Below are 24697 nucleotides of genomic sequence, written 5' to 3' on the forward strand. Positions count from 1 at the left end.
CACCTGCTCATGCCCCGTGTCTCTCTCCTATTGCCCCCCACCCCCTGCTCATGCCCCGTGTCTGTCTCATGTACCCCCCCAGCCCCCGCTCATGCCCTGTGTCTCTCTCCTGTTGCCCCCACCCCCTGCTCATGCCCTGTGTCTGTCTTCTGTACCCCCCACCCCCCGCTCATGCCCCGTGTATCTCTCCTGTTGCCTGCCACCCCCCGCTCATACCCCGTGTCTGTCTTATGTTCCCCCCACCCCCCGCTAATGCCCCATGTCTGTCTCCTGTTCCCCCCACCCCCCGCTCATGCCCCGTGTCTGTCTCCTGTTGCCCCCCACCCATGCCCCATGTCTGTCTCCTGTACCCCCCACCCCTCACTCATGCCCCGTGTCTGTCTCCTGTTGCCCCCCCACCCCCCGCTCATGCCCTGTGTCTCTCTCCTGTTGCCCCCCACCCCCGCTCATGCCCCGTTTCTGTCTCCTGTTCCCCCCACCGCCCGCTCATGCCCCGTATCAGTCTCCTGTTCCCTCCACCCCTGTTCAAGCCCTGTGTCTGTCTCCTGTTCACCCCACACCCCCTGCTCATGCCCCGTGTCTGTCTCCTGTTCCCCCCACACCACGCTCATGCCCCGTGTCTCTCTCCTGTTGCCCCCCCACCCACCGCTCATGCCCCGTGTCTTCTTCTTGTACCCCCTCCTATGATGCCCCTTGTTGACCTCTTGTTCCCCCCACCCCCCGCTCATGCCCTTTGTCTTCCTCCTGTCCCCCCCACTCCTCGCTGATGCCCTGTGTCTTCCTTCTGTTCCCTCCCAGCCCCTGCTCATGCCCCGTGTCTTCCTCTTGTCCACCCTCCTATGATGCCCCTTGTTGATCTCTTGTTCCACCCACACCCCCGCTCATGCCCCGTGTCTTCCTTCTTCCCCCCCCGCTCATGCCCCGTATCTGCACTGTTGGAGCAGGGCAGACACGGCGCATGAGCGGGGGTGGGGGCCGCACCTTGCCCTACCCCCGCTCATGCCCCGTGTCTCTCCTGTTCACCCCCACCCCCACTCATGCTCCGTGTCTGGCTCCCTCCTTTTCCCCCCCTCATGGCCCGTGTCTTCCTTGTTCACCCCCACCCCCGCTCATGCCCCGTGTGTCTCTCTCCCTCCCCACACCCCCCGCTCATGCCCCGTGTCTCTCTCTCGCTCCGGCCCACCCCCGCTCATGCCCTGTGATTCTCTCTCCCTCCCCCCCACCCACGCTCATGCCCCGTGTGTTTCTCTCCCTCCCCCCCACCCTCCGCTCATACCCCGTGTGTCTCTCTCCCTCCCCCCACCCCCCGCTCATGCCCCGTGTGTCTCTCTCCCTCCCCCCACCCCCCGCTCATGCCCAGTGTATCTCTCTCCCCCCCCCCCACCCCCGCTCATGCCCTGTGTCTGTCTCCTGTTGCCCCCCTCCCCTCGCTCATGCCCCGTGTTGGTCTCCCCCCATCCCCCACTCATGCCCCGTGTATGTCTTCTGTTCCCCCTGCTCATGCCCCATGTCTGTCTCCTGTTCTCCCCACCCCCTGCTTATGCCCCGTATCAGTCTCCTCTTCCCCCCACCCCCCACTCATGCCCCGTGTCTGTCTCCTGTTCTACCCACCCCCCGCTCGTGCCCCGTGTCTGTCTACTGTTGCCCCCCACCCATGCCCCATGTCTGTTTCCTGTACCCCCCACCCCTCGCTCATGCCCCGTGTCTGTCTCCTGTTGCGCCCGCCTCCCGCTCATGCCCCGTGTCTGTCGACTGTTCTCCCCACCCCCTGCTCATGCCCCGTATCTGTCTCCTCTTCCCCCACCCCCCGCTCATGCCCCGTGTCTGTCTCCTGTTGTCCCCCACACCCCCGCTCATGCCCCGTGTCTGTCTCCTGTTCTCCCCACCCCATGCTCATGCCCTGCGTCTGTCTCCTGCTCCCCCCACCCCCTGCTCATGCCCCATGTCTCTTCCCTCCCCCCACCCCCGCTCATGCCCCGTGTGTCTCTTCCCTCCCCCACCCCATGCTCATGCCCCGTGTGTCTCTTCCCTCTCCCCCACCCCCCGCCCTGCCCCGTGTGTCTCTCTCCCTCCCCCCACCCCCCACTCATCCCCCGTGTGTCTCTTCCCTCCCCCCCACCCCCGCTCATGCCCCGTGTGTCGCTTCCCTCCCCCCCACCCCGCTCATGCCCCGTGTGTCTCTCTCCTTCCCCAGAACCCCGGCTCATGCCCTGTGTGTCTCTTCCCTCCCCCCCACCCCCTGCTCATGCCCCATTTGTCTCTCCCCCTCCCACCTACACCCGCTCATGCCCCGTGTGTCTCTCTCCCTCCCCCCTACCCCCGCTCATGCCCCGTGTCGGTCTACTGTTCTCCCCACCCCCGCTCATGCCCCATATTATCTGTCTCCTCTTTTCCCCACCCCCGCTCATGCCCCCTGTCTGTCTCCTGTTGCCCCCCACACCTCCCCCCTCATGCCCCATTTCTGTCTCCTGTTCTCCCCACCCCCCGCTCATGCCCTGTGTCTGTCTCCTGTTCCCCCCACCCACCGCTCATGCCCCGTGTCTCTCCTGTTGCCCCCCACCCCCTGCTCATGCCCCGTGTCTGTCTCCTGTTGCCCCTAACCGCTCATTCCCCGTGTCTGTCTCCTGTTCCCCCCACCCGCTCATGCCCCGTGTCTCTGTCTTGTTGCCCCCTACTCCCCCACTCATGCCCCGTGTCTGTCTCCTGTTCTCCCCACCCCCCGCTCATGCCCCATGTCTGTCTCCTGTTGCCCCCCACCACCCCGCTCATGCCCCGTGTCGGTCTCCTGTTGCCCCCCAACCCCCGCTCATGCCCCGTGTCTGTCTCTGTTGTTCCCCCCACCCCCCGCTCATGCCCCGCATCTGTCTCCTGTTGCCCCCCTCCCCCGCTCATGCCCCGTGTCTGTCTCCTGTTCTCCCCACCCCCCACTCATGCCCCGTGTCTGTCTCCTGTTCCCCTCACCCCCCGCTCATGCCCCGTGTTTGTCTCCTGTTGCCCCCTATCCCCTGCTCATGCCCCGTGTCTGTCTTCTGTTGCCCCCCACCCCCTGCTCATGCCCCGTGTCTGTCTCTGTTGTTCCCCCCACCCCCCGCTCATGCCCTGTGTCTGTCTCCTGTTCCTGCCACCCCCCACTCATGCCCTGTGTCTCTCTCCTGTTGCCCCCCAACCCCCGCTCATGCCCCGTGTCTGTCTCCTGTACTCCCCCACCCCTCACTCATGCCCGTGTCTGTCTCCTGTTCCCCCCACCTGCTCATGCACCGTGTCTCTCTCCTGTTGCCCCCACCCCCGCTCATGCGCCGTGTCTGTATCCTGTACCCCCCCACCCCCGCTCATGCCCTGTGTCTCTCTCCTATTGCCCCCCACACCCCGCTCATGCCCCGTGTATGTCTCTGTTGTTCCCCCCACCACCCGCTCTTGCCCCTTGTCTGTCTCCTGTCACCCCACCCCCTGCTCATGCCCCATGTCTCTCTCTGTTGCCCGCCACCCCCCGCTCATGCCCCGTGTCTGTCTTCTGTTCCCCCCAGCCCCCGCTAATGCCCCATGTCTGTCTCCTGTTCCCCCCACCCTCCGCTCATGCCCCGTGTCTGTCTCGTGTTGCCCCCCACCCATGCCCCATGTCTGTTTCCTGTACCCCCCACCCCTCGCTCATGCCCCGTGTTTGTCTCCTGTTGCCCCCTACCCCCCGCTCATGCCCCGTGTCTGTCTCCTGTTGCCCCCACCCCCTGCTCATGCCCCGTGTGTCTCTCTCCCTCCCCCCCACCCCCTGCTCATGCCCCATTTGTCTCTCCCCCTCCCCCCTACACCCGCTCATGCCCCGTGTGTCTCTCTCCCTCCCCCTACCCCCCGCTCATGCCCCGTGTATGTCTACTGTTCTCCCCATCCCCCGCTCATGCCCCATATCTGTCTCCTCTTTTCCCCACCCCCGCTCATGCCCTGTGTCTGTCTCCTGTTCCCCCCACCCACCGCTCATGCCCCGTGTCTCTCCTGTTGCCCCCCACCCCCCTTTCATGCCCCGTGTCTGTCTCCTGTTGCCCCCAACTGCTAATTCCCCGTGTCTGTCTCCTGTTCCCCCCACCCGCTCATGCCCCGTGTCTCTGTCTTGTTGCCCCCCACGCCCCCACTCATGCCCCGTGTCTGTCTCCTGTTCTCCCCACCCCCCGCTCATGCCCCATGTCTGTCTCCTGTTGCCCCCCACCACCCCGCTCATGCCCCGTGTCGGTCTCCTGTTGCCCCCCACCCCCCGCTCATGCCCCGTGTCTGTCTCTGTTGTTCCCCCCACCCCCCGCTCATGCCCCGCATCTGTCTCCTGTTGCCCCCCTCCCCCGCTCATGCCCCGTGTCTGTCTCCTGTTCTCCCCACCCCCCACTCATGCCCCGTGTCTGTCTCATGTTCCCCCCACCCCCGCTCATGCCCCGTGTTTGTCTTGTGTTGCCCCCCACCCCCTGCTCATGCCCCGTGTCTGTCTTGGTTGTTCCCCCCACCCCCCGCTCATGCCCTGTGTCTGTTTCCTGTTCCTCCCACCCCCCGCTCATGCCCTGTGTCTCTCTCCTGTTGCCCCCCAACCCCCGCTCATGCTCCATGTCTGTCTCCTGTACTCCCCCACCCCTCACTCATGCCCGTGTCTGTCTCCTGTTCCCCCCACCTGCTCATGCACCGTGTCTCTCTCCTGTTGCCCCCACCCCCGCTCATGCCCCGTGTCTGTATCCTGTACCCCCCCACCCCCGCTCATGCCCTGTGTCTCTCTCCTATTGCCCCCCACACCCCGCTCATGCCCCGTGTATGTCTCTGTTGTTCCCCCCACCACCCGCTCTTGCCCCGTGTCTGTCTCCTGTCACCCCACCCCTGCTCATGCCCCGTGTCTCTCTCCTGTTGCCCCCCACCCCCTGCTCATGCCCCGTGTCTGTCTCATGTACCCCCCCACCCCCCGCTCATCCCCTGTGTCTCTCTCCTGTTGCCCCCCACCCCCTGCTCATGCCCCGTGTCTGTCTTCTGTACCCCCCAGCCCCCGCTCATGCCCCGTGTCTCTCTCTGTTGCCCGCCCCCCCTCGCTCATGCCCCGTGTCTGTCTCGTGTTGCCCCCCACCCATGCCCCATGTCTGTTTCCTGTACCCCCCACCCCTCGCTCATGCCCCGTGTTTGTCTCCTGTTGCCCCCACCCCCTGCTCATGCCCCGTGTCTGTCTCTGTTGTTCCCCCCACCCCCCGCTCATGCCCTGTGTCTGTCTCCTGTTCCACCCACCCCCCGCTCATGCCCTGTGTCTCTCTCCTGTCACCCCATGTGTATGTCTCTGTTGTTCCCCCACCCCCCGCTCTTGCCCCGTGTCTGTCTCCTGTCACCCCACCCCCTGCTAATGCCCCGTGTCTCTCTCCTGTTGCCCCCACCCCCGCTCATACCCTGTGTCTGTCTCCTGTACATCCCACCCCCTGCTCATGCCCCGTGTCTGTCTCCTGTTCACCCACCCGCTCATGCCCCGTGTCTCTATCCTATTGCCCCCCACCCCCTGCTCATGCCCCGTGTCTGTCTCATGTACCCCCCCGCTCATGCCCCGTGTCTGTCTCCTGTACACCCCCACCCCCGCTCTTGCCCCGTGTCTGTCTCCTGTCACCCCACCCCCTGCTAATGCCCCATGTCTCTCTCCTGTTGCCCCCACCCCCGCTCATACCCTGTGTCTGTCTCCTGTACCTCCCACCCCCTGCTCATGCCCTTTGTCTCTCTCCTGTTGCCCCCACCCCCTGCTCATGCCCCGTGTCTGTCTTCTGTACCCCCCACCCCCCGCTCATGCCCCGTGTCTCTCTCCTTTTGCCCGCCACCCCCCGCTCATGCCCCGTGTCTGTCTTCTGTTCCCCCCACCCCCCGCTAATGCCCCATGTCTGTCTCCTGTTCCCCCCACCCCTCGTTCATGCCCCGTGTCTGTCTCCTGTTGCCCCCCACCCATGCCCCATGTCTGTTTCCTGTACCCCCCACCCCTCGCTCATGCCCCGTGTCTGTCTCCTGTTACCCCCCACCCCCAGCTCATGCCCTGTGTCTCTCTCCTGTTGCCCCCCACCTCCCACTCATGCCCCGTGTCTGTCTCCTATTCTCCCCACCCCCTCATGACCCGTGTCTGTCTCCTGTTCCTCCCACCCCCTGCTCATGCCCAGTGTCTGTCTCCTGTTGCACCCCACCCCCCGCTCATGCCCCGTGTCTTTCTCCTGTTCTCCCCACCCCCACTCATGCCCCATATCTGTCTCCTGTTCCCCCCACCCCCCGCTCATGCCCCGTGTCTGTCTCCTGTTGTCCCCCACCCCCGCTCATGCCCCGTGTCTGTCTCCTGTTGCCCCCCACCCCCCGCTCACGCCCCGTGTCGTCTCTGTTGTTCACCCCACCCCCCGCTCATGCCCCGTGTCTCTCTCCTGTTCCCCCCACCCACTCATGCCCGTGTCTCTCTCCTGATGCCCCCCCGCTGATGCCCCGTGCCTGTCTCCTGTTCCCCCACCCGCTCATGCCCCGTGTCTCTCTCCTGTTGCCCCCCACGCCCTGCTCATGCCCTGTGTCTGTCTCCTGTACCCCCCCACCCCCCGCTCATGCCCCGTTTCTCTCCTGTACCCTCCCACCCCCCGCTCATGCCCCGTGTCTGTCTCCTGTTGCCCCCAACCGCTCATTCCCCGTGTCTGTCTCCTGTTCCCCCCACCCGCTCATGCCCCGTGGCTCTGTCTTGTTGCCCCCCACCCCCCCCACTCATGCCCCGCGTCTGTCTCCTGTTCTCCCCACCCCCCTCTCATGCCCCATGTCTGTCTCCTGTTGCCCACCACCACCCCGCTCATGCCCCGTGTCTGTCTCCTGTTGCCCCGCACCCCCCGCTCATGCCCCGTGTCTGTCTCTGTTGTTCCCCCCACCCCCCGCTCATGCCACGCATCTGTCTCCTGTTGCCCCCCCGCTCATGCCCTGTGTCTGTCTCCTGTTCTCGCCACCCCCCACTCATGCCCCGTGTCTGTCTCCTGTTGCCCCCCCACCCCCCGCTCATGCCCCGTGTCTGTCTCTGTTGTTCCTCCCACCCCCCGCTCATGCCCCGTGTCTGTCTCCTGTTGCCCCCAACCGCTCATTCCCCGTGTCTGTCTCCTGTTCCCCCCACCCGCTCATGCCCCGTGGCTCCGTCTTGTTGCCCCCCACCCCCCCACTCATGCCCCGCGTCTGTCTCCTGTTCTCCCCACCCCCCGCTCATGCCCCGTGTCTGTCTCTGTTGTTCCCCCCACCCCCGCTCATGCCAAGCATCTGTCTCCTGTTCTCCCCACCCCCCACTCATGCCCCGTGTCTGTCTCCTGTTGCCCCCCACCCCCCGCTCATGCCCCGTGTCTGTCTCTGTTGTTCCTCCCACCCTCCTCTTATGCCCCGCATCGGTCTCCTGTTGCCCCCTCCCCCGCTCATGCCCCGTGTCTGTCTCCTGTTCTCCCCACTCATGCCCCCTGTCTGTCTCCTGTTCCCCCCACCCCCCGCTCATGCCCCGTGTTTGTCTACTGTTGCCCCTAGCCCCCGCTCATGCCCTGTGTCTGTCTCTGTTGTTCCCCCCACCCCCCGCTCATGCCACGCATCTGTCTCCTGTTGCCCCCCCCCGCTCATGCCCTGTGTCTGTCTCCTGTTCTCGCCACCCCCCACTCATGCCCCGTGTCTGTCTCCTGTTGCCCCCCCACCCCCCGCTCATGCCCCGTGTCTGTCTCTGTTGTTCCTCCCACCCCCCGCTCATGCCCCGTGTCTGTCTCCTGTTGCCCCCAACCGCTCATTCCCCGTGTCTGTCTCCTGTTCCCCCCACCCGCTCATGCCCCGTGGCTCCGTCTTGTTGCCCCCCACCCCCCACTCATGCCCCGCGTCTGTCTCCTGTTCTCCCCACCCCCCGCTCATGCCCCGTGTCTGTCTCTGTTGTTCCCCCCACCCCCGCTCATGCCCCGTGTCTGTCTCCTGTTCTCCCCACCCCCCACTCATGCCCCGTGTCTGTCTCCTGTTGCCCCCCACCCCCCGCTCATGCCCCATGTCTGTCTCTGTTGTTCCTCCCACCCTCCTCTTATGCCCCGCATCGGTCTCCTGTTGCCCCCTCCCCCGCTCATGCCCCGTGTCTGTCTCCTGTTCTCCCCACTCATGCCCCCTGTCTGTCTCCTGTTCCCCCCACCCCCCGCTCATGCCCCGTGTTTGTCTACTGTTGCCCCTAGCCCCCGCTCATGCCCTGTGTCTCTCTCCTGTTGCCCCCCAACCCCGGCTCATGCCCCGTGTCTGTCTCCTATACCCCCCACCCCTCACTCATGCCCGTGTATGTCTCCTGTTCCCCCACCTGCTCATGCACCGTGTTTCTCTCCTGTTGCCCCCCCGCTCATGCCCCGTGTCTGTCTCCTGTATCCCCCCACCCCTGCTCATGCCCTGTGTCTCCCTCCTATTGCCCCCCACACCCTGCTCATGCCCCGAGTATGTCTCTGTTGTTCCCCCCACCCCCCGCTCTTGCCCCGTGTCTGTCTCCTGTCACCCCACCCCCTGCTCTTGCCCCGTGTCTCTCTCCTGTTGCCCCCACCCCCGCTCATACCCCGTGTCTGTCTCCTGTACCCCCACCCCCTGCTCATGCCCTGTGTCTGTCTCCTGTTCACCCCACCCGCTCATGACCCGTGTCGCTCTCCTGTTGCCCCCCACCCCCTGCTCATGCCCCGTGTCTGTCTCAGGTACCCCCCACCCCCGCTCATGCCCTGTGTCTCTCTCCTGTTGCCCCCCAACCTCTGTTCATGCCCCGTGTCTGTCTCCTGTACGCCCCACCCCCCGGCTCATGCCCCGTGTCTCTCTCCTGTTGCCCGCCACCCCCCGCTCATGCCCCGTGTCTGTCTTCTGTTCCCCCACTCCCCGCAAATGCCCCATGTCTGTCTCCTGTTCCCCCCACCCCCCGCTCATGCCCCGTGTCTGTCTCCTGTTGCCCCCCACCCATGCCCCATGTCTGTTTCCTGTACCTCCCCACCCCTCGCTCATGCCCCGTGTCTGTCTCCTGTTGCACCCCCACCCCCCGCTCATGCCCCATGTCTCTCTCCTGTTGCCCCCCACCCACCGCTCATGCCCCGTTTCTGTCTCCTGTTCTCCCCACCCCCTGCTCATGCCCTGTATCTGTCTCCTGTTCCCTCCACCCCCGTTCAAGCCCCGTGTCTGTCTCCTGTTCCCCCCAGCCCCCCTGCTCATGCCCCTTGTCTGTCTCCTGTTCCCCCCACCCCCCGCTCATGCCCCGTGTCTCTCTCATGTTGCCCCCCACCCACCGCTCTTGCCCTGTGTCTTTCTCCTGTACGCCCCCACCCCCAGCTCATGCCCCGTGTCTGTCTCCTGTACCCCTCACCCCCCGGCTCATGCCCCGTGTCTCTCTCCTGTTGCCCGCCACCCCCCGCTCATGCCCCATGTCTGTCTTCTGTTCCCCCACCCCCCGCAAATGCCCCATGTCTGTCTCCTGTTCCCCCCACCCCCCGCTCATGCCCCGTGTCTGTCTCCTGTTGCCCCCACCCATGCCCCATGTCTGTTTCCTGTACCCCCCACCCCTCGCTCATGCCCTGTGTCTGTCTCCTGTTGCCCCCCCACCCCCCGCTCATGCCCTGTTTCTGTCTCCTGTTGCCCCCCACCCCCTGCTCATGCCCCGTGTCTGTCTCTGTTGTTCCCCCCAACACCCGCTCATGCCCTGTGTCTGTCTCCTGTTCCTCCCACCCCCCGCTCATGCCCTGTGTCTCTCTCCTGTTGCCCCCCAACCCCTGCTCAAGCCCCGTGTCTGTCTCCTATACCCCCCACTCCTCACTCATGCCTGTGTATGTCTCCTGTTCCCCCACCTGCTCATGCACCGTGTTTCTCTCCTGTTGCCCCCCCGCTCATGCCCCGTGTCTGTCTCCTGTACCCCCCACCCCTGCTCATGCCCTGTGTCTCCCTCCTATTGCCCCCCACACCCTGCTCATGCCCCGAGTATGTCTCTGTTGTTCCCCCCACCCCCCGCTCTTGCCCCGTGTCTGTCTCCTGTCACCCCACCCCCTGCTCATGCCCTGTGTCTCTCTCCTGTTGCCCCCACCCCCGCTCATACCCCGTGTCTGTCTCCTGTACCCCCCACCCCCTGCTCATGCCCCGTGTCTGTCTCCTGTTCACCCCACCCGCTCATGACCTGTGTCGCTCTCCTGTTGCCCCCCACCCCCTGCTCATGCCCCGTGTCTGTCTCAGGTACCCCCCACCCCCGCTCATGCCCTGTGTCTCTCTCCTGTTGCCCCCCAACCCCTGTTCATGCCCCGTGTCTGTCTCCTGTACGCCCCACCCCCCGGCTCATGCCCCGTGTCTCTCTCCTGTTGCCCGCCACCCCCCGCTCATGCCCCGTGTCTGTCTTCTGTTCCCCCACCCCCCGCAAATGCCCCATGTCTGTCTCCTGTTCCCCCCACCCCCCGCTCATGCCCCGTGTCTGTCTCCTGTTGCCCCCCACCCATGCCCCATGTCTGTTTCCTGTACCCCCCCACCCCTCGCTCATGCCCCGTGTCTGTCTCCTGTTGCCCCCCCACCCCCCGCTCATGCCCCATGTCTCTCTCCTGTTGCCCCCCACCCACCGCTCATGCCCCGTTTCTGTCTCCTGTTCTCCCCACCCCCCGCTCATGCCCTGTATCTGTCTCCTGTTCCCTCCACCCCCCTTCAAGCCCCGTGTCTGTCTCCTGTTCCCCCCAGCCCCCCTGCTCATGCCCCTTGTCTGTCTCCTGTTCCCCCCACCCCCCGCTCATGCCCCGTGTCTCTCTCCTGTTGCCCCCCACCCACCGCTCTTGCCCTGTGTCTTTCTCCTGTACGCCCCCACCCCCAGCTCATGCCCCGTGTCTGTCTCCTGTACCCCCCAACCCCCGGCTCATGCCCCGTGTCTCTCTCCTGTTGCCCGCCACCCCCGCTCATGACCCATGTCTGTCTTCTGTTCCCCCACCCCCCGTAAATGCCCCATGTCTGTCTCCTGTTCCCCCCACCCCCCGCTCATGCCCCGTGTCTGTCTCCTGTTGCCCCCACCCATGCCCCATGTCTGTTTCCTGTACCCCCCACCCCTCGCTCATGCCCTGTGTCTGTCTCCTGTTGCCCCCCCACCCCCTGCTCATGCCCTGTGTCTCTCTCCTGTTGCCCCCCACCCCCCCGCTCATGCCCCGTTTCTGTCTCCTGTTCTCCCCACCCCCCGCTCATGCCCCGTATCTGTCTCCTGTTCCCTCCACCCCTGCTCATGCCCTGTGTCTGTCTCCTGTTCCCCCCACCCCCCGCTCATGCCCCGTGTCTCTCTCCTGTTGCCCCCCACCCACCGCTCATGCCCCGTGTCTTCCTCTTGTCCCCCCTCCTATGATGCCCCTTGTTGACCTCTTGTTCCACCCACCCCCAGCTCATGCCCTGTGTCTTCCTCCTGTCCCCTCCACTCCTCGCTGATGCCCTGTGTCTTCCTCCTGTTCCCTCCCAGCCCCTGCTCATGCCCCGTGTCTTCCTCTAGTCCCCCCTCCTATGATGCCCCTTGTTGACCTCTTGTTCCACCCACCCCCCGCTCATGCCCCGTGTCTCCCTTCTTTCCCCCCCACCCCCCGCTCATGCCCCGTGTCTGCACTGTTGGAGCAGGGCAGACACGGCGCATGAGCGGGGGTAGGGGCACCTTGCCCTACCCCCGCTCATGCCCCGTGTCTCTCCTGTTCACCCCCACCCCCACTCATGCTCCGTGTCTGTCTCCCTCCTTTCCCCCCCCTCATGGCCATTGTCTCCCCTGTTCACCCCCACCCCCGCTCATGCCCCGTGTGTCTCTCTCCCTCCCCCCACCCCCGCTCATGCCCCGTGTCTCTCTCTCACTCCCCCCCACCCACGCTCATGCCCCGTGTGTTTCTCTCCCTCCTCCCCACCCCCCGCTCATACCCCATGTGTCTCTCTCCCTCCCCCCACCCCCCGCTCATGCCCCATGTGTCTCTCTCCCTCCCCCCACCCCCTGCTCATGCCCCGTGTGTCTCTCTACCTCACCCCACCCCCGCTCATGCCCCGTGTGTCTCTCCCCTCCCCCCACCTCCTGCCCCGTGTCTCTCTCCCTTCCCCCCACCCCCCGCTCATGCCCAGTGTATCTCTCTCCCTCCCCCCAGCCCCCGCTCATGCCCTGTGTCTGTCTCCTGTTGCCCCCAACCCCTCGCTCATGCCCCGTGTCGGTCTCCCCCCACCCCCCGCTCATGCCCCGTGTCTGTCTTCTGTTCCCCCCGCTCATGCCCCGTGTCTGTCTACTGTTCTCCCCACCCCCTGCTTATGCCCCGTATCTGTCTCCTCTTCCCCCCACCCCCTGCTCATGCCCCGTGTCTGTCTCCTGTTGCCCCCCACCACCCGCTCATGCCCCGTGTCTGTCTCCTGTTCTCCCCACCCACGCTCATGCCTCCGTGTCTGTCTCCTGTTCCCCCCACCCGCTCATGCCCCGTGTCTGTCTACTGTTCCCCCACCCGCTCATGCCCCGTGTCTGTCTCCTGTTCCCCCCACCCGCTAATGCCCCATGTCTCTCTCTTGTTGCTCCCCACTCCCCCGCTCATGCCCCGTTTCTGTCTCCTGTTCTCCCCACCCCTTCATGACCCGTGTCTGTCTCCTGTTCCTCCCACCCCCTGCTCATGCCCAGTGTCTGTCTCCTGTTGCCCCCCACCCCCTGCTCATGCCCCGTGTCTGTCTCCTGTTCTCCCCACCCCCTGCTCATGCCCCATGTCTGTTGTTCCCCCACGCCACGCTCATGCCCCTTGTCTGTCTACTGTTCCCCCACCCCCCACTCATGCCCCATGTCTGTCTCCTGTTCCCCCCACCCCCCGCTCATGCCCCGTGTCTGTCTCCTGTTGCCCCCCACCTCCGCTCATGCCCCGTGTCTGTCTCCTGTTGTTCCCCACCCCCCGCTCACGCCCCGTGTCTGTCTCTGTTGTTCACCCCACCCCCCGCTCATGCCCTGTGTCTGTCTCCTGTTCCCCCTCCCCCGTGTCTCTCTCCTGTTGCCCCCCACCCCACACTCATGCCCCGTGTCTGTCTCCTGTAGCCCCCCACCCCACGCTCATGCCCCGTGTCTGTCTCCTGTTCCCCCCACCCACTCATGCCCCGTGTCTCTCTCCTGATGCCCCCCCGCTGATGCCCCGTGCCTGCCTCCTGTTCCCCCCACCCGCTCATGCCCCGTGTCTCTCTCCTGTTGCCCCCCACCCCCTGCTCATGCCCTGTGTCTGTCTCCTGTACCCCCCCATCCCTGCTCATGCCCCGTTTCTCTCCTGTACCCTCCCACCCCCCGCTCATGCCCCGTGTCTGTCTCCTGTTGCCCCCATCCGATCATTCCCCGTGTCTGTCTCCTGTTCCCCCCACCCGCTCATGCCCCGTGGCTCCGTCTTGTTGCCCCCCACCCCCCCCGCTCATGCCCCGCGTCTGTCTCCTGTTGCCCCGTACCCCCGCTCATGCCCCGTGTCTGTCTCTGTTGTTCCCCCCACCCCCCGCTCATGCCACGCATCTGTCTCCTGTTGCCCCCCTCCCCCGCTCATGCCCTGTGTCTGTCTCCTGTTCTCCCCACCCCCCGCTCATGCCCCATATCTGTCTGCTGTTGCCCCCCACCACCCCGCTCATGCCCCGTGTCTGTCTCCTGTTGCCCCGTACCCCCGCTCATGCCCCGTGTCTGTCTCTGTTGTTCCCCCCACCCCCCGCTCATGCCACGCATCTGTCTCCTGTTGCCCCCCTCCCCCGCTCATGCCCCGTGTCTGTCTCCTGTTCCTCCCACCCCCCGCTCATGCCCTGTGTCTCTCTCCTGTTGCCCCCCAACCCCTGCTCATGCCCCGTGTCTGTCTCCTGTACCCCCACCTGCTCATGCACCGTGTCTCTCTCCTGTTGCCCCCCCGCTGATGCCCCGTGTCTGTCTCCTGTACCCCCCACCCATGCTCATGCCCTGTGTCTCTCTCCTATTGCCCCCCACACCCCGCTCATGCCCCGTGTATGTCTCTGTTGTTCCCCCAACCCCCCGCTCTTGCCCCGTGTCTGTCTCCTGTTGCCCCCACCCCCACTCATACCCCGTGTCTGTCTCCTGTACCCCCCACCCCCTGCTCATGCCCCGTGTCTGTCTCCTGTTTCCCCCACCCGCTCATGACCCATGTCTCTCTCCTGTTGCCCCCCACCCCCTGCTCATGCCCCGTGTCTGTCTCATGTACCCCCCCACCCCGCGCTCATGCCCTGTGTCTCTCTCCTGTTGCCCCCCACCCCCGGCTCATGCCCCGTGTCTGTCTCCTGTTGCCCGCCAACCCCCGCTCATGCCCCGTGTCTGTCTGCTGTTCCCCCACCCCCCGCTAATGCCCCATGTCTGTCTCCTGTTCCCCCCACCCCCTGCTCATGCCCCGTGTCTCTCTCCTGTTGCCCCCACCCCCACTCATACCCCGTGTCTGTCTCCTGTTCCCCCCACCCGCTCATGACCCATGTCTCTCTCCTGTTGCCCCCCACCCCCTGCTCATGCCCCGTGTCTGTCTCATGTACCCCCCCACCCCGCGCTCATGCCCTGTGTCTCTCTCCTGTTGCCCCCACCCCCTGCTCATGCCCTGTGTCTGTCTCCTGTACCCCCCACCCCCGGCTCATGCCCCGTGTCTCTCTCCTGTTGCCCGCCAACCCCCGCTCATGCCCCGTGTCTGTCTTCTGTTCCCCCACACCCCGCTAATGCCCCATGTCTGTCTCCTGTTCCCCCCACCCCCCGCTCATGCCCCGTGTCTGTCTCCTGTTGCCCCCCACCCATGCCCCATGTCTGTTTCCTGTACCCCCCCACCCCTCGCTCATGCCCCGTGTCTGTCTCCTGTTGCCCCCCCACCCCCCGCTCATGCCCCGTGTCTCTCTCCTGTTCCCCCCACCCCCCCTGCTCATGCCCCTTGTCTGTCTCCTGTTCCCCCCACCCACCGCTCATGCCCTGTGTCTCTCTCCTGTTGCCCCCACCAATCGCTCTCACCCCGTATCTATCTCCTGTACCCCCCGACCCCTCACTCATGGCCGTGTCTGTCTCGTGTTGCCCCCACCCCCCGCTCATGCCCCGTGTCTGTCTTCTGTTCCCCCACCCCCTGCTAATGCCCCATGTCTGTCTCCTGTTCCCCCCACCCCCTGCTCATGCCCCGTGTCTCTCTCCTGTTGCCCCCACCCCCACTCATACCCCGTGTCTGTCTCCTGTACCCCCCACCCCCTGCTCATGCCCCGTGTCTGTCTCCTGTTCCCCCCACCCGCTCATGACCCATGTCTCTCTCCTGTTGCCCCCCACCCCCTGCTCATGCCCCGTGTCTGACTCATGTACCCCCCACCCCCCGCTCATGCCCTGTGTCTCTCTCCTGTTGCCCCCCACCCCCTGCTCATGCCCTGTGTCTGTCTCCTGTACCCCCCACCCCCGGCTCATGCCCCGTGTCTCTCTCCTGTTGCCCGCCACCCCCCGCTCATGCCCCGTGTCTGTCTTCTGTTCCCCCACCCCCCGCTAATGCCCCATGTCTGTCTCCTGTTCCCCCCACCCCCCGCTCATGCCCCGTGTCTGTCTCCTGTTGCCCCCCACCCATGCCCCATGTCTGTTTCCTGTACCCCCCCACCCCTCGCTCATGCCCTGTGTCTGTCTCCTGTTGCCCTCCCACACCCCGCTCATGCCCCGTGTCTCTCTCCTGTTGCCCCCCACCCACCGCTCATGCCCCGTTTCTGTCTCCTGCTCTCCCCACCCCCGCTCATGCCCCGTATCTGTCTCCTGTTCCCCCATCCCCCCTGCTCATGCCCCTTGTCTGTCTCCTGTTCCCCCCACCAACCGCTCATGCCCCGTGTCTATCTCCTGTACCCCCCCACCCCTCACTCATGCCCGTGTCTGTCTCGTGTTGCCCCCACCCCCCGCTCATGCCCTGTGTCTGTCTCCTGTTGCTCCCACCCCCCGCTCATGCCCTGTGTCTCTCTCCTGTTGCCCCCCAACCCCCGCTCATGCCCCGTGTCTGTCTCCTGTACCTCCCACCCCTCACTCATGCCTGTGTCTGTCTCCTGTTCCTCCCACCTGCTCATGCACTGTGTCTCTCTCCTGTTGCCCGCCCCGCTCATGCCCCGTGTCTGTCTCCTGTATACCCCCACCCCCGCTCATGCCCTGTGTCTCTCTCCTATTGCCCCCCACACCCCGCTCATGCCCCGTGTATGTCTCTGTTGTTCCCCCACCCCCCGCTCTTGCCCCGTGTCTGTCTCCTGTCACCCCACCCACTGTTAATGCCCCTTGTCTCTCTCCTGTTGCCCCCACCCCCGCTCATACCCTGTGTCTGTCTCCTGCACCTCCCACCCCCTGTTCATGCCCCGTGTCTGTCTTCTGTTCCCCCACCCGCTCATGCCCCGTGTCTCTCTCCTAAGGCCCCCACCCCCTGCTCATGCCCCTTGTCTGTCTCCTGTACCTCCCACCCCTCACTCATGCCCGTGTCTGTCTCCTGTTCCCCCCACCTGCTCATGCACTGTGTCTCTCTCCTGTTGCCCCCCGCTCATGCCCCGTGTCTGTCTCCTGTATACCCCCACCCCCGCTCATGCCCTGTGTCTCTCTCCTATTGCCCCCCACACCCTGCTCATGCCCCGTGTATGTCTCTGTTGTTCCCCCACCCCCCGCTCTTGCCCCGTGTCTGTCTCCTGTCACCCCACCCACTGTTAATGCCCCTTGTCTCTCTCCTGTTGCCCCCACCCCCGCTCATACCCTGTGTCTGTCTCCTGTACCCCCCACCCCCTGTTCATGCCCCGTGTCTGTCTTCTGTTCCCCCACCCGCTCATGCCCCGTGTCTCTCTCCTATTGCCCCCCACCCCCTGCTCATGCCCCGTGTCTGTCTCATGTACCCCCCCAGCCCCCGCTCATGCCCTGTGTCTCTCTCCTGTTGCCCCCCACCCCCTGCTCATGCCCCGTGTCTGTCTTCTGTACCCCCCACCCCCCGCTCATGCCGTGTGTCTCTCTCCTGTTGCCCGCCACCCCCCGCTCATGCCCCGTGTCTGTCTTATGTTCGCCCCACCCCACGCTAATGCCCCATGTCTGTCTCCTGTTCCCCCCACCCCCCGCTCATGGCCCGTGTCTGTCTCCTGTTGCCCCCCACCCATGCCCCATGTCTGTTTCCTGTACCCCCCACCCCTCGCTCATGCCCTGTGTCTGTCTCCTGTTACCCCCCCATCCCCCGCTCATGCACTGTGTCTCTCTCCTCTTGCCCCCCACCCCCCACTCATGCCCCGTTTCTGTCTCCTGTTCTCCCCACCCCCCGCTCATGCCCCGTATCTGTCTCCTGTTCCCTCCACCCCCATTCAAGCCCCGTGCCTGTCTCCTGTTCCCCCCAACCCCTCTGCTCATGCCACGTGTCTGTCTCCTGTTCGCCCCACCCCCCGCTCATGCCCCGTGTCTCTCTCCTGTTGCCCCCCACCCACCGCTCATGCCCCGTGTCTTTCTCTTGTCCCCCCTCCTGTGATGCCCCTTGTTGACCTCTTGTTCCCCCCACCCCCCGCTCATGCCCTGTGTCTTCCTCCTGTCCCCCCCACTCCTCGCTGATGCCCTGTGTCTTCCTTCTGTTCCCTCCCAGCCCCTGCTCATGCCCCGTGTCTTCCTCTTGTCCCCCCTCCTATAATGCCCCTTGTTGACCTCTTGTTCCACCCACCCCCTGCTCATGCCCCGTGTCTCCCTTCTTTCCCCCCCACCCCCCGCTCATGCCCCGTGTCTGCACTGTTGGAGCAGGGCAGACACGGCGCATGAGCTGGGGTGGGGGCCCCACCTTGCCCTACCCCCGCTCATGCCCCGTGTCTCTCCTGTTCACCCCCACCCCCACTCATGCTCCGTGTCTGTCTCCCTCCTTTTCCCCCCCTCGTGGCCCGTGTCTCCCCTGTTCACCCCCACCCCCACTCATGCCCCGTGTGTCTCTCTCCCTCCCCCCACCCCCCGCTCATGCCCCGTGTCTCTCTCCCACTCCCCCCCACCCACGCTCATGCCCCGTGTGTTTCTCTCCCTCCCCCCACCCCCCACCCCTCGCTCATACCCCTTGTGTCTCTCTCCCTCCCCCCACCCCCCGCTCATGCCCCGTGTGTCTCTCTCCCTCCCCCCACCCCCCGCTCATGCCCCATGTGTCTCTCTCCCTCACCCCACACCCGCTCATGCCCCGTGTGTCTCTCCCCTCCCCCCCACCTCCTGCCCCGTGTCTCTCTCCCTCCCCCCCACCCCCCGCTCATCCCCAGTGTATCTCTCACCCTCCCCCTCACCCCCCGCTCATGCCCTGTGTCTGTCTCCTGTTGCCCCCCACCCCTCGCTCATGCCCGTGTCGGTCTCCCCCCACCCCCGCTCATGCCCCGTGTCTGTCTTCTGTTCCCCCCGCTCATGCCCCGTGTCTGTCTCCTGTTCTCCCCACCCCCTGCTTAAGCCCCGTATCTGTCTCCTCTTCCCCCCACCCCCTGCTCATGCCCCGTGTCTGTCTCCTGTTGCCCCCCACCCCCGCTCATGCCCCGTGTCTGTCTCCTGTTCCCCCCACCAGCTCATGCCCCGTGTCTGTCTCCTGTTCTCCCCAGCCCCCTCATGACCCGTCTCTGTCTCCTGTTCCTCCCACCCCCTGCTCATGCCCAGTGTCTGTCTCCTGTTGCCCCCCACCCCCGCTCATGCCCCGTGTCTGTCTCCTGTTCTCCCTACCCCCTGCTCATGCCCCATGTCTGTTGTTTCCCCCACGCCCCGCTCATGCCTCGTGTCTGTCTACTGTTCACCCACCCCCCACTCATGCCCCATGTCTGTCTCCTGTTCCCCCCACCCCCCGCTCATGCCCCGTATCTGTCTCCTGTTGCCCCCCACCCCCGCTCATGCCCCGTGTCTGTCTCCTGTTGCCCCCCACCCTCTGCTCACGCCCCGTGTCTGTCTCTGTTGTTCACCCTACCCCCCGCTCATGCCCTGTGTCTGTCTCCTGGTCCCCCTCCCCCCGTGTCTCTCTCCTGTTGCCCCCCACCCCACGCTCATGCCCCGTGTCTGTCTCCTGTAGCCCTCCCACCCCACGCTCATGCCCGGTGTCTGTCTCCTGTTCCCCCCACCCACTCATGCCCTGTGTCTCTCTCCTGATGCCCCCCCGCTGATGCCCCATGCCTGTCTCCTGTTCCCCCCACCCGCTCATGCCCCGTGTCTCTCTCCTGTTGCCCCCCACCGCCCGCTCATGCCCCGTTTCTCTCCTGTACCCTCCCACCCTCCACTTATGCCCCGTGTCTGTCTCCTGTTGCCCCCAACCGCTCATTCCCCGTGTCTGTCTCCTGTTCCCCCCACCCGCTCATGCCCGTGGCTCCGTCTTGTTGCCCCCCACCCCCCGCTCATGCCCCGCGTCTGTCTCCTGTTCTCCCCACCCCCCGCTGATGCCCCATGTCTGTCTCCTGTTGCCCCCCACCACCCTCTCATGCCCCGTGTCTGTCTCCTGTTGCCCCGCACCCCCCGCTCAAGCCCTGTGTCTGTCTCTGTTGTTCCCCCCACCCCCCGCTCATGCCATGCATATGTCTCCTGTTGGCTCCCTCCCCCGCTCATGCCCCGTGTCTGTCTCCTGTTCTCCCCACCCCCCACTCATGCCCCGTGTCTGTCTCCTGCTTCCCCCCACCCCCTGCTCATGCTCCGTGTCTGTCTCTGTTGTTCCCCCCAACCCCCGCTCATGCCGCGCATCTGTCTCCTGTTGCCCCCTCCCCCGCTCATGCCCCGTGTCTGTCTCCTGTTCTCCCCACCCCCCACTCATGCCCCGTGTCTGTCTCCTGTTCCCCCCTGCTCATGCCCCGTGTTTGTCTCCTGTTGCCCCCCAACCCCCCTCATGCCCCGTTTCTGTCTCCTGTTGCCCCCCACCCCCTGCTCATGCCCCGTGTCTGACTCTGTTGTTCCCCCACCCCCCGCTCATGCCCTGTGTCTGTCTCCTGTTCCTCCCACCCCCCGCTCATGCCCTGTGTCTCTCTCCTATTGCCCCCACCCCAGCTCATACCCCGTGTCTGTCTCCTGTACCCCCCACCCCCTGCTCATGCCCTGTGTCTGTCTCTGTTGTTCCCCCCACCCCCGCTCATGCCCTGTGTCTGTCTCCTGTTCCCCCCACCCACTCATGACCCGTGTCTCTCTCCTGTTGCCCCCCACCCCCCGCTAATGCCCCATGTCTGTCTCCTGTTCCCCCCACCCCCCGCTCATGCCCCGTGTCTGTCTCCTGTTGCCCCCCACCCATGCCCCATGTCTGTTTCCTGTACCCCCCCACCCCTCGCTCATGCCCCGTGTCTGTCTCCTGTTGCCCCCCCACCCCCCGCTCATGCCCCGTGTCTCTCTCCTGTTGCCCCCCACCCACCGCTCATGCCCCGTTTCTGTTTCCTGTTCTCCCGACCCCCCGCTCATGCCCCGTATCTGTCTCCTGTTCCCTCCACCCCCTGTTCAAGCACCGTGTCTGTCTTCTGTTCCCCCCAGCCCCCCTGCTCATGCCCCTTGTCTGTCTCTTGTTCCCCCCACCCCCGCTCATGCCCCGTGTCTCTCTCCTGTTGCCCCCCACCCACCGCTCTTGCCCTGTGTCTGTCTCCTGTACGACCCCACCCCCCGCTCATGCCCCGTGTCTCTCTCCTGTTGCCCCCCACCACCGCTCATGCCCCGTGTCTTCCTCTTGTCCCCCTTCCTATGATGCCCCTTGTTGACCTCTTGTTCCCTCCACCCCCGTTCAAGCCCCGTGTCTGTCTCCTGTTCCCCCCACCCCCCCTGCTCATGCCCCGTGTCTGTCTCCTGTTCCCCCCACCCCCGCTCATGCCCCGTGTCTCTATCCTGTTGCCCCCCACCCAACGCTCATGCCCCATATCTTCCTCTTGTCCCCCCTCCTATGATGCCCCTTGTTGACCTCTTGTTCCCCCCACCCCCGCTCATGCCCTGTGTCTTCCTCCTGTCCCCCCACTCCTCGCTGATGCCATGTGTCTTCCTCCTGTTCCCTCCCAGCCCCTGCTCATGCCCCGTGTCTTCCTCTTGTCCCCCCTCCTATGATGCCCCTTGTTGACCTCTTGTTCCACCCACCCCCCGCTCATGCCCCGTGTCTCCCTTCTTTCCCCCCCACCCCCCGCTCATGCCCCGTGTCTGCACTGTTGGAGAAGGGCAGACACGGCGCATGAGCGGGGGTGGGGGCCCCACCTTGCCCTTCCCCCGCTCATGCCCCGTGTCTCTCCTGTTCACCCCCAGCCCCGCTCATGCTCCGTGTCTGTCTCCCTCCTTTTCCCCCCCTCATGGTCTGTGTCTCCCCTGTTCACCCCACCCCCGCTCATGCCCCGTGTGTCTCTCTCCCTCCCCCCACCCCCCGCTCATGCCCCGTGTCTCTCCCCTCCCACCCCCACTCATGCCCCGTGTGTCTCTCCCCCACCCCCTGCTCATGCCGCGTGTGTCTCTCTCCCTCCCCCCCACCCCTGCTCATGCCCCGTGTGTCTCTCTCCCTCCCCCCACCCACGCTCATGCCCCGTGTGTTTCTCTCCCCCCCCACCCTCCGCTCATACCCCGTGTGTCTCTCTCCCTCCCCCTACCCCCCGCTCATGCCCCGTGTGTCTCTCTCCCTCCCCCCACCCCCGCTCCTGCCCCGTGTGTCTCTCTCCCTCCCCCCACCCCCTGCTCATGCCCTGTGTGTCTCTCCCCTCCCCCCCACCCCATGCCCCGTGTCTCTCTCCCTCCCCACACCCCCCGCTCATGCCCAGTGTATCTCTCTCCCTCCCCCCCACCCCCCGCTCATGCCCCATGTCTGTCTCCCCCGACCCCCGCTCATGCCCCATGTCTGTCTTCTGTTCCCCCTGCTCATGTCCCGTGTCTGTCTCCTGTTCTCCCCACCACCTGCTTAGCCCTGTATCTGTCTCCTCTTCCTCCCACCCCTCGCTCATGCCCTGTGTCTGTCTCCTGTTCTCCCCACCACCCGCCCATGCCCCGTGTCTGTCTCCTGTTGTCCCCCACCCCTCGCTCATGCCCCATGTCTGTCTCCCCCGACCCCCGCTCATGCCCCATGTCTGTCTTCTGTTCCCCCTGCTCATGTCCCGTGTCTGTCTCCTGTTCTCCCCACCACCTGCTTAGCCCTGTATCTGTCTCCTCTTCCTCCCACCCCTCGCTCATGCCCTGTGTCTGTCTCCTGTTCTCCCCACCACCCGCCCATGCCCCGTGTCTGTCTCCTGTTGCCCCCCACCCCCGCTCATGCCCCGTGTCTGTCTCCCCCCACCACCCACTCATGCCCTGTGTCTGTCTTCTGTTCCCCCTGCTCATGCCCCGTGTCTGACTCCTGTTCTCCCCACCCCCTGCTTATGCCCCGTATCTGTCTCCTCTTCCCCCCACCCCCCGCTCATGCCCCGTGTCTGTCTCCTGTTGCCCCCCACCCCCCCGCTCATGCCCCGTGTCTGTCTCCTGTTCTCCCCACCCCCCGCCATGCCCCGTGTCTGTCTCCTGTTGCCCCCCACCCCCGCTCATGCCCCGTGACTGTCTCCTGTTCCCCCACCCGCTCATGCCCCGTGTCTGTCTCCTGTACGCCCCCACCCCCGCTCATGCCCCGTGTCTCTCTCCTGTTGCCCCCCACCACCGCTCATGCCCCGTGTCTTCCTCTTGTCCCCCCTCCTATGATGCCCCTTGTTGACCTCTTGTTCCCCCCACCCCCGCTCATGCCCTGTGTCTTCCTCCTGTCCCCCCACTCCTCGCTGATGCCATGTGTCTTCCTCCTGTTCCCTCCCAGCCCCTGCTCATGCCCCGTGTCTTCCTCTTGTCCCCCCTCCTATGATGCCCCTTGTTGACCTCTTGTTCCACCCACCCCCCGCTCATGCCCCGTGTCTCCCTTCTTTCCCCCCACCCCCCGCTCATGCCCCGTGTCTGCACTGTTGGAGAAGGGCAGACACGGCGCATGAGCGGGGGTGGGGGCCCCACCTTGCCCTTCCCCCGCTCATGCCCCGTGTCTCTCCTGTTCACCCCCAGCCCCGCTCATGCTCCGTGTCTGTCTCCCTCCTTTTCCCCCCCTCATGGTCTGTGTCTCCCCTGTTCACCCCACCCCCGCTCATGCCCCGTGTGTCTCTCTCCCTCCCCCCACCCCCCGCTCATGCCCCGTGTCTCTCCCCTCCCACCCCCACTCATGCCCCGTGTGTCTCTCCCCCACCCCCTGCTCATGCCGCGTGTGTCTCTCTCCCTCCCCCCCACCCCTGCTCATGCCCCGTGTGTCTCTCTCCCTCCCCCCACCCACGCTCATGCCCCGTGTGTTTCTCTCCCCCCCCACCCTCCGCTCATACCCCGTGTGTCTCTCTCCCTCCCCCTACCCCCCGCTCATGCCCCGTGTGTCTCTCTCCCTCCCCCCACCCCTGCTCCTGCCCCGTGTGTCTCTCTCCCTCCCCCCACCCCCTGCTCATGCCCTGTGTGTCTCTCCCCTCCCCCCCACCCCATGCCCCGTGTCTCTCTCCCTCCCCACACCCCCCGCTCATGCCCAGTGTATCTCTCTCCCTCCCCCCCACCCCCCGCTCATGCCCTGTGTCTGTCTCCTGTTGTCCCCCACCCCTCGCTCATGCCCCATGTCTGTCTCCCCCGACCCCCGCTCATGCCCCATGTCTGTCTTCTGTTCCCCCTGCTCATGTCCCGTGTCTGTCTCCTGTTCTCCCCACCACCTGCTTAGCCCTGTATCTGTCTCCTCTTCCTCCCACCCCTCGCTCATGCCCTGTGTCTGTCTCCTGTTCTCCCCACCACCCGCCCATGCCCCGTGTCTGTCTCCTGTTGCCCCCCACCCCCGCTCATGCCCCGTGTCTGTCTCCCCCCACCACCCACTCATGCCCTGTGTCTGTCTTCTGTTCCCCCTGCTCATGCCCCGTGTCTGACTCCTGTTCTCCCCACCCCCTGCTTATGCCCCGTATCTGTCTCCTCTTCCCCCCACCCCCCGCTCATGCCCCGTGTCTGTCTCCTGTTGCCCCCCACCCCCCCGCTCATGCCCCGTGTCTGTCTCCTGTTCTCCCCACCCCCCGCCATGCCCCGTGTCTGTCTCCTGTTGCCCCCCACCCCCGCTCATGCCCCGTGACTGTCTCCTGTTCCCCCACCCGCTCATGCCCCGTGTCTGTCTCCTGTACGCCCCCACCCCCGCTCATGCCCCGTGTCTCTCTCCTGTTGCCCCCCACCACCGCTCATGCCCCGTGTCTTCCTCTTGTCCCCCCTCCTATGATGCCCCTTGTTGACCTCTTGTTCCCCCCACCCCCCGCTCATGCCCCGTGTCTTCCTCTTGTCCCCCCCACTCCTCGCTGATGCCCTGAGTCTTCCTCCTGTTCCCTCCCAGCCCCTGCTCATGCCCCGTGTCTTCCTCTTGTCCACCCTCCTATGATGCCCCTTGTTGAACTCTTGTTCCACCTACCCCCCGCTCATGCCCCGTGTCTCCCTTCTTTCCCCCCCACCCCTGCTCATGCTCCGTGTCTGTCTCCCTCCTTTCCCCCCCCTCATGGCCCGTGTCTCCCCTGTTCATCCCCACCCCGCTCATGCCCCGTGTTTCTCTCTCCCTCCCCCCACCCCCCGCTCATGCCCCGTGTCTCTCCCCTCCCACCCACCCCCGCTCATGCCCCGTGTGTCTCTCCCCCACCCCCTGCTCATGCCGCGTGTGTCTCTCTCCCTCCCCCCCACCCCCGCTCATGCCCCATGTGTCTCTCTCCTTCCCCCCACCCACGCTCTTGCGCGGTGTGTTTCTCTGCCTCCCCCCCACCCCCCGCTCATACCCCATGTTTCTCTCTCCCTCCCCCCACCCCCCGCTCATGCCCC

The sequence above is a fragment of the Ambystoma mexicanum genome, chromosome 7q, assembly GCF_040938575.1.
Source record: "Ambystoma mexicanum isolate Mex_15411 chromosome 7q, UKY_AmexF1_1, whole genome shotgun sequence".
Lineage (NCBI taxonomy): Eukaryota > Metazoa > Chordata > Amphibia > Caudata > Ambystomatidae > Ambystoma > Ambystoma mexicanum.